The sequence below is a fragment of the Meleagris gallopavo genome, chromosome 15, assembly GCF_000146605.3.
Source record: "Meleagris gallopavo isolate NT-WF06-2002-E0010 breed Aviagen turkey brand Nicholas breeding stock chromosome 15, Turkey_5.1, whole genome shotgun sequence".
In the NCBI taxonomy this organism is placed as follows: Eukaryota; Metazoa; Chordata; class Aves; order Galliformes; family Phasianidae; genus Meleagris; species Meleagris gallopavo.
The window spans coordinates 2,142,860-2,152,229 of record NC_015025.2 but is presented as its reverse complement, the minus strand read 5'-3'; the positions used below and the strand labels follow the sequence as shown (position 1 = coordinate 2,152,229).

The window sequence follows — 9,370 nt, the reverse complement described above, 5'->3', positions numbered from 1 at the left end:
CTTTAGCCTTCCTCGTTGCATCCCTGCAGGCCCTGACTACATTCCTATATTCTTCCCAAGTGATCAGACCCTTTTTCCACATTTCATGGACCTTCTTCTTTCCTTTGAGCTTGCGCATGAGCTCCTTGCTCATCCACAAAGGTCTCCTGCCACCTTTTCCCGATTTCTTGCTCACAGGGACGCACCGATCCTGAGCTTGGAAGAAGAGCTGTTTAAATGCTGACCAGCTCTCAGAGGCCCCCTTACCTTCTAACACCCGAGCCCACGGGATAGCTCCAAGTAGGTCCCGGAAGAGAGTCAACAGAGTCAACACTCCTCCCAGCTTAGCATCACCTACAAATTCACTTCATACAACTGCCAGATCTTTATTGGAATCAACTGTGAGAACATTCAAGAGAAGAGACCTTAAAATGAAGCCCTGCAGAATCCCACTGGTGACAAGCAGGACAACTGTCAGGCCATAGCCTTCCCTCACCCAACACAGCCGTATTTTGGTTCTCATGGGACATTCTTAGGGTCGCACTGCCATGGCCTTATGATGTCCCGAGCCACCTCCCTGCTGACTGCTATAGAAACAGGGACCCTGACAACAGAACACCACTCGCTGACCGACTTCTGTTGAGGAAGCACACATCTGAGACAGAGAGCTCAAATAGACACATCCTTCCCTCCCACTGTGGGAACTTCCAAGGAGGACGATGAATCCTCCTCCACCAAAGAAGCGGAGGCTTCTGGGGAGTAGCAGTGAGCCCAAGCCAATGGATGTAGACCCACCAAAGAGCGATGTTGAGCCCATGGAGGTGGACCTACCTCCTGAGAAGAAACCAAAGGAGGTGGATCCATCTCCATCAGGTACAGGCAAGCACTATAACATCATGATATGCTTGCCTGGAGATGTCGCGATATCTGTTTGTGGCACAGCAGGGGCTCTCCATTTCCATCTTGGCATTGAAGAGTCATCATCTGCCAGAGTGCCGCTGGTACAGCTGCTGCTCTCCAGAACCCCTCCCTTCCACATCCCTCATCCTTTCCCAAAACCTCTCACCTCTTCTTCACTGAAGTCTCAGGAAAAAGGCACCTAAGACTACAATATGATCATATAATAAAAGCAAGGTGGAAAAACCTTTGGCTACAGCAAATAAGAATGAGCCCAAATGCAGCAGCCACAGATAAAGAAATGAAGACAAAGAACTGCTTACCTTTGGAAGGCCTCAGGTAGACAGTGATCTCCAACAGGAAATATCCTCACCTCCACTGGCAACCCTTAAATGAAGTCTGGGAAGGGGTGGATCCTGGCTGCATCCCTTCCAATTACTTAGGTGCATCACTTGCACCTGAGCTCCCCTGGGTTGGGGAGCTTCCCACCTGGGTTGGCCCTGCCTTCCCACCAGGTGCTCAATCACTGCTTCAGGCCATGACTTAGCATTTCTATTACAGGGCAGAACTGGTGTCCTCTATGCTTCTTCACAGGGACAGTGGGAGGAGTCCAGTGGATTGCACCGAGCTCCCTGCAGCCTCCAGCAGTGCCATAGAAGGCACAGAGGCAGCTTCCATTGGAGAAAGAGAAGACTTTGGTTTTGACTGGAAGAAGGACTCATGTTCAGCATGAAGGTCCATTCCAGCTGCTCCATTGGGACTTCTGTTCTAAACCAGGACAATAAGCAATTCAAAAGGACAGTACAAAACGATAACAATAATAAAAACCTGAAGCTGTTTTCCAAAGCCAAACCAGTCTTTGCCTCTGCACTGTCGGCACTCCCAAGGCTGCCCTGGGCCTCCCAGTTCCCCTCTGCTCTCCCCACTGGAATGGATCTGCCCTGCAGGGTGAGGCCCAGCCCAGGTCTCAGTGCTGGGGAGGGGCTTGGGCATCTGAGGAACCTGATGCCTCACTAAGAGCAGCAGTAGCTGCCAGTGAGCCACACTGACCTCCTAGCTGCACAAAAACAAGGCACATATCCCTCTAGTTTTGCTCTGAAAGTAAAGAGGTTGCTCTGAAAGTAATGCTGCCTATTTGATTATATAGGCTCAAGAGGTCAAAGGTGGATGTTGGTGGGATGGCAGCAGAGGCTGAACTATCCCACATGTCCCATTACAGCCTGCTGCTGTACAACAGGCAGTAGCAGAGGGGCAGGCTGGCAAAATGACCACTGAGCTGGAAGTGCTCATGAATTCCTCCCTGCAGAAAAAAATGGCAGTCACTGACATTCACTGACACTTGCTGAACATTGATGGAGACCAAACAGTGAACATGAGCATAGTTGAGTGTTTCATCAGTGGTGACAATGGGTCACCTGTGCAGGTGTAGGTTTTGAGGAGTGCAGCTTGCAGCCTCCTGTTCATTGCTGGCAAAACTGCATAGCTACTGGTGGTGACTATGTTGAAGTAGTATGCTTTGTAACTGATAATTTGCCCTATGAAATACTATTTTGCCTTTTGTGTCTGCTGCTATTTCCATGGAAATAAATAGGAGGCATTACTTCTGGAGCAGCCTACACATTATCACTCATGAAGAATACAGCAAGCAGCTGTTTACTGTATAACCCAGTGGCTTTGTGGCCTTCATCACCATGTCCTGAACTCCTTCTGAATCACCCTCTTCAACTTCTAGCTCCTGGAAACTGGAGTGACCACAAGGAACCTGTTAAAGTCATTTATAGTTACTCTGATTGAACTACAATACCTATTTAAGCCTCTGCTTTCCCAAGCTATCATCTGTAGCTCAGAAAGTCACACTTCCACAGAGCCTGGATCAGTCTGGAGGCTATCAAGGACTGATAACAGTACTGCGATAACAAAACAATCTCACAACAGCCAGAACAGCCATGCTATCCCAAAATGCCAGCTTGTGAGCCACAGCTGTACAGCTGGTGGTTACGGAAATGGCTTTTAAATGGTCTGAACAACATTGAAAATGTCACAGTTTCCTCCTGGAAACACTTTTTATATGTCCTCCCATACTGGGAGGCATTTAATTTTGGGCTTGTTTCCCTGCAGAAACAAGGCTTATGCAACCACAAAGTCTGCATTCCTACCCAGCAACCTTTGTTATTCGTTACTGCAGCTCTGTGAGATTTATCTGAAACTGGTAGTCCTGTAAAAGTCCTAGACAGTAGAATAGACAGTAGAAGATTACCTTCATGACTTAAAAAGATGAACTCACACTGAAGCCTTCTTTATATACCTCTCATAGTTCACTCCAACACCAAAGATCCCAGCTGCTGCAAAGAAATCCCTAAGAACTCAGTTTTGTTCACTCTGCTACGTGTGGAACATCTGGAGCTGCAAATGAGGGCAGAAGAGGCAGTTCCACCCTTTGCACTCTCCTTCAGCTTAGCCAAAGTCAGTTGTACAGCAGTAGCCAGTGGGCATGGCCAGTTTTGTGGCAGCCAAATAATGCAAGCACTAGGATGAGATACTGAACACAATTGCAGAAGTACTAAAAATATTCAAATTTCAACATAAGATAATGTATTTGTACCCAAACAACATAGCATGGATTATCCTGTTATTAATGACTCCTAACTAGATGAGTTTTTTCCTCAGTAAAGGTTACTAGTAACTTCGGTCATATAAACCCCTTAATTCCCTAGGAAGCATCCCACACTGGAAACAGAGGGAGGATGGATGAAGAACTCCTTGCTGCTTCCCTCTCCAGGCAGTATTCAAGGGAGGACTAAACCATACACATGATCCATAGCAACGCTCAGAGCTGGTATGTGACAGTGTGGTAAATTGGAAGCACATGTGCAAAGGGAGAAGTGTAATGTAATTGGCATGCTTGAGGCGTGATTAAAGCAAGACATTGACTGGAAGATTGAATTACGAGAGTGTCAAATTCGGACAAGGGATGAAGGCAGCAAAGCAGGCATAGTTGGCAACATGGGGAAGAGAAACATTACATCAGCAAAGATTAAATAAAATTGCAGATTTTGTTGACACCACAGAACCTACTTGCATTAAATAAAAATTGAGAAGAAAAAAAACATGAAGAGGTGGCAATTGACAGCAGCTGAAACACCTGAGGTCCAAACAGAACACTGTTTTATATGAAAAGAATGTTAGGATGGCCAGAAAGGAGAAGGAAAAAACCCAAGACTTCAAAAGTGCATATTCCTCAAGCAGAAGCCTGTAGAGCGTTCTGGGTGTCCTTCTTGAAAGGAAGCCAAACACAGCCAGCAATAAAAACTTTTGTGAACATGCAAACATCAGGAAGCAGGGTAAACACACACGATTGCTCTATGGCCAATATCATATTAACATCAGCACAAAGGAAACAGCACTTGCTATAAAATAAAGCAGGAAAGTGCCTCTCTCTGAGAGGAAACAGAAACAAAAAGATGAGGCAAGTGGCCTTTCTATAACCAGAACGCTACCAAAACATCTACTCACATGCTTTGCAACCAACCTTTCTGCCCTTTCCTTCCAAAACCACTTCCAAATTAGTGAATAGCTCCTTCATTTCACTGAATGCTGGCTTGCATATTAATCTTTAACTAAGCACAGACTGCATGTACATCCTTCCTATTTTAGCAGTTTCAAGACCATATCCCAAAATCTCTATTCTTCTTACTTCCTTAGGAGATGAATATGTGGTGAGAGGGAAACCCTTCACCTATTAACTACAAAGTGAATGTACAGATAGGTAGATATGGAGAGTAAAGTAGTGTCAGTTATCAAAAGAGCACCAAAGGAGCAAGCCCAAGGCCTAAAAGGGGCAACCTAATGATAGCAATTCCTCTAGCACTCAGAATTCTCCCTTCCCAAAAAAAAGTTTTCTAAAAGCTCTGTTGCTGCTTTTGACTGTTGCTGCATTAGCCAAGTTATCCAGCTGACTGCAAAGATGTTGCCAGTGATGAACGTGACGTGAGACCATACAGCCACACAAAGCTTAAAGGCCAGTAGAAATAGCTCAAAAATCCCTATGGTAAATAAGTGTTAAATATCCTATGCAAAACATCTACATCAACATGTAGGATAACCCACTCACATACACATAGTTAATTATTGATTTTTTATTAATTTGAGATCAGTAAATTAGCTAGTGTAAACTAGAAACTTTCTTCAGAAAGCTAAATGTTCAATGTTAAAAAGTCCTTTTTTAAAGGTACTGAGATACCTTAAAAAAAAAGTCTTGGTTTCGAAGAGCAAAATAGAAAGCTATCTTCCAAAGCAAAGTAATTCACCTTTAAAATTCAAGTATTTCAGTTGTCTTCCTTCAAATTACAACAATCAGCTCAACTCTGTGTAAATACACAGAAGTTGTACAACCAGGACTATGTGTAGAAACATCAAGTGTAAAAGCCATGTTATATGAGGCCTGAACTGACAAAAAGGAGATCCCAAACTTGCCTGCTTACTGACAAAAGCTATTGGTGGCAAAAGATAAATGGGAAAAAAAAAAAAAAGCAACAAGAATTACTCAGCACATTACAAAGCCCAAAAAGCTAATTTATAATAATGCTAATGGATCCTAGCTATCATACTAGCTTGCTGCAAGAGGCAGGAGATGACAAGCAGTTTATAAACAGAGGCAAAGGACATGGATAGGCACTTATTTACCTTAGCTATTAACTCAGCCACTAGGATGTGTACCAGCCCCCAGCTGGAGAAAGCCTATGAAATTTCACCTGCTTTCTCCACACCTTAACCCTTCACAACCTTGTTTCTAATCTGTCTGCAATGTGATCTGAACGATCCACAATGCTCTCAGACCCTGCAATCTCAGAGAGAACACAGAAAAGCATTTTAAGTTGAAATTTATTCATTTTGATCACATTTATCCTCCAGGAAGAGATGTATTTGTGTGTAAAGTTTATAACTTCATTTCCTCGTTGAATACTCCGCAAAAAACGGTTTATTGTCCCATGCAGTTTCTGCAATGAACATTATCTCTTTACTGCTACCATGAACTACAGATCTCTGTGGTTTTTCCTGCCAGAAAACATTATTTTGACATAACCTTAAATTAGTCATACATAACAGCCCTACAAATCAATCATCTTTTCTACTACAGTATGTCAAGGTGTTACTATTTGTTAATGTCATGCTATAACACTTCATCATTAGATTACTTCATTGTTATCTTACTTCCCCAAGCAGATTACAGATCTTCAGCAAGAAATCTACTGTTGAAACGTGTTCTCACATGAACACTGATTGCTCATTCTGATCAGACTGGAGAGGCTAATTTTTTTTTCTTTTTACCATTGCATTTCAGCAGTGCCAGCTCACAATCTGACAATTCTTAATCACCCCAAGCCACTGTTTCAAAACGGAGAGATGAATAAAGTTGATTTCAGAGTTCAGATCTAGACGAGAAGCCTTCTGAAGAAGGAACACAGTGGTGACTTACAAGAGCTGTAACAGGAATATATGAGCACATAGGGTTAAACAAGCTCTTTTTTTTAACATATAATTCATTTCCAAATATAAACAATAACAACAACAGAAATTAGAGTCCATTTGCCTGTACATTTTCCTTTAAAAAAAATATGTAGAATTGAGGAGGAGGTGTTCATAAAGGACAAGCAGCAAGCAAATGAATAGGGGAGAAACTTCAATGTCTTGTTCCTTTTTCACAGTATCTTACACCAGAAAAAAAGCAGACAACCACTTAACACACTTGCTTTCCTTCACATACTTCTTCCCCCCCCCCTCCCCACCCCCACTCTTTTCAGTAAGTGTTTCTCTTCTAACCTGGTCAACTTTCCATCTGGGAACTCAAAATCCTGACAAAAGCCATGGAAACGATTCACTCATCACTCCCTTCAGCACCCTATCTCACAAAGGAGACAAACTGGAGAGCCACTTTTGGGACCTGAGAATGATCACCCTTACCCGAGATGGGTCTTGGGAAGCATCTGTGCTTCCCATAAATAAAGCATCACAGGCTATATTATAAAGAGATGAGGATCTGAATAAAAAGAGGCTGCAGAAAATGCTCCTGTAGTACAGAACGTGAGCAAATCAGCAGCTTTTCTGAGCGTCCTATTCCGTTTGACAGTAGATAATATGAAAAGAAATATTAAAAGCTAGTCATCCCACAATGGTCCCAGTATTATTAGAGCATGTGCAAGGTGATGACCAGTATGTGCATGGCAGCTCTGCACAAAGCCATTTGCTGCTGCTAAGGAGATCCTACCATTCCAGTGCTCAAACATGTCACTTGGGTAACCTCAGCAACTCCTTGGGCACTTGTTTATGCTGCCTTTAAAAACTGAAATAAAATAAAAGAAATTTAAAAAATGTTAGGAAGGAAGGAATCAAACATTGCTTGTCATGAGCAAAAAAAGGAATGATCTGTAAGTCAGTATCTATATCCAAAAGGCCTAGCCTATAAATCTTCCATAGGAAATAATTAAATAAAGCTTAACCCTGTAGAAATGAGCCCACTGCACCACTTACATCCAACTTACTCCACACAGCTGTGCTGCCTTGGGGCCAGTTCCCCTTACCTTGAGAGGTTTCAGTTTTATTTGGCTTTAAAACCTCAGTCCAAATTACTCAGTCCTGCACTTAGAGCATCCTTTGAATGGTTCTGAAGGTGGCACAGCAGAGAATGCCAGAAATCAGCTGTTAATCTGACAAAAAAACTACATGATCTCAGCATAGCTCTTGGTCTGCAGTCTCTGGACAGATTTTGGAAGTGCTGGGGGCAATGGGCTTGCCTTTTCTGTTGCTCTGGGGCTGTGGTATGGAAATGGATGAGTCTCAGGGACAGCAAGGAAGAGAAATCCGACAAAGGCATTGAGTCCTTCAGTACTATCTACAGAATATACTCAGAATCTTCTATTGATATTGCTTACTCTAGTAGGCTATTCTCATGCACGTGCAGCAATCTTTAAGGGTTTCTTATTCTGCTGCTCCTAAAAGACCTGAACTATTGATTCCAGAAGAAAGACTTGTGAGTTCATCCACTTTATGCAAGCCAACCTTGAAAGACTGAATCTCTAATGAAGACAATGAAAAAAAACAACACCAACAAAACACTAGTGCCACAAAATAAGCTATTTAAAATTAATGCGTAATTCTGAAAAACATATAAACAGTGTAATTAACTAATTTAAAATCAATTCAAACCAATTTGCCTTACTGTCTGGTCCCAGCCAGTGCCTTTTTATCCTCCTTACTAGATATTACTTCACACACTGTAATCAAAGTGTTGAAGGGTGCCGCCTTCTTTCACCCACCCAAGAGGCCATACATCAGACACAATTAAGTTCTGTACTGCCCCTCAGTTCTTTTTCAACAAAAACATTGGCATGAATGCCTCTTGGTATTCACACATCTCTAGACAAACCCTGGCGGCAACCAACCCAGCATGCTGCCTCTACCCTCCAAAGCAAATTTGCCCTGTGAACACTTTATTACAGTCAAACACCAATATCCTCAGCTGGCAATTAACATGTACACTCTGAAATTATACTTGCTTACATTGATGACATAGCCTAATTAGTGCAGAAGCCACAGCCTAGCACACTGTTGTCAGCTGAGCTGGAACAGTTTAAGAAATGTATAGCCTCAGGCTGTCTGTTACCACACTTCCAGGAGTAGTTATGCTGGCCAATTTTCATTCCACAGAAACAGCACAAGTCTTCAAAGAAAACACAAAGCTGAGATTAATAATCCTCGTCAGATACAGTGACAACGTTCAGCCCTGCACTTCCTCCTAGCTGCTAGAAGGATGCTCCTGTATTTTGCAGCAATTGTAGACAGCCCATACCTATCATTGCTCAACAGCAAAGAAGCAATTCTCGTCAAAGGCTTCCGAAAGTTGTAGAGGGGAGAATGTTCTCAGCCCTTGAAAGAAAGCACAGGTGACTCATGGTTATCCCAGCCTCCCATGCTAAAGTTGTTCTGGGTGAGTTTCTTTTTGTTTTAGGTCTAAACAAATAAGATAGCAATATACTTCAAACAAGATTGTGGAGGCACGCTGTTTCAGACCAAATGTCTATCCAGACTCTTATCTTTGGTTGCCCAAAGATGTTGTGGATGCCCCATCCCTGGAGGTGCACAAGGCCAGGCTGGATGATATTCTGGGCAGCCTGATCCGGTGGGGGGAGACACTCAGCCTAGGGCAAGGGGAATGGGACTGCATGAGCTTTATTGTCCTTTCTAACCTGAGCCAGTCTCTGATTCTATACAGTGTGATATTCTTGACCCACATTGTAGCAATAGTTGCTCCAATAATGAAAATAACAGAGAGGATAGGGAAAACCTCTTCCACTCTCACATCTTTTGTTAACTCCTGTTAAGGAACTCAAAGAAAATAGCTAACTGTGGCTGTCACTAGCTCTCCAGGTGAACACTTTCTAATACATTCCTTTTGCCTGAAAAGATCAGTGTAATGGGGTATATCCTTTTCCAGGTG

The 9,370-nt window shown here is 42.9% G+C and overlaps 1 long non-coding RNA gene across 1 annotated transcript in view; it reads right to left on the bottom strand.

Annotated features, from left to right (window-relative positions):
* LOC116217202 overlaps positions 1-1,915 on the bottom strand; it is a 45,327-nt gene extending 43,412 nt beyond the window's left edge. The window contains exon 1 of the long non-coding RNA XR_004161381.1: positions 1,200-1,915. This is a non-coding gene — a long non-coding RNA (uncharacterized LOC116217202). The remainder of the gene's footprint in view (positions 1-1,199) is intronic.
* Positions 1,916-9,370: the final 7,455 nt, after the last annotated feature.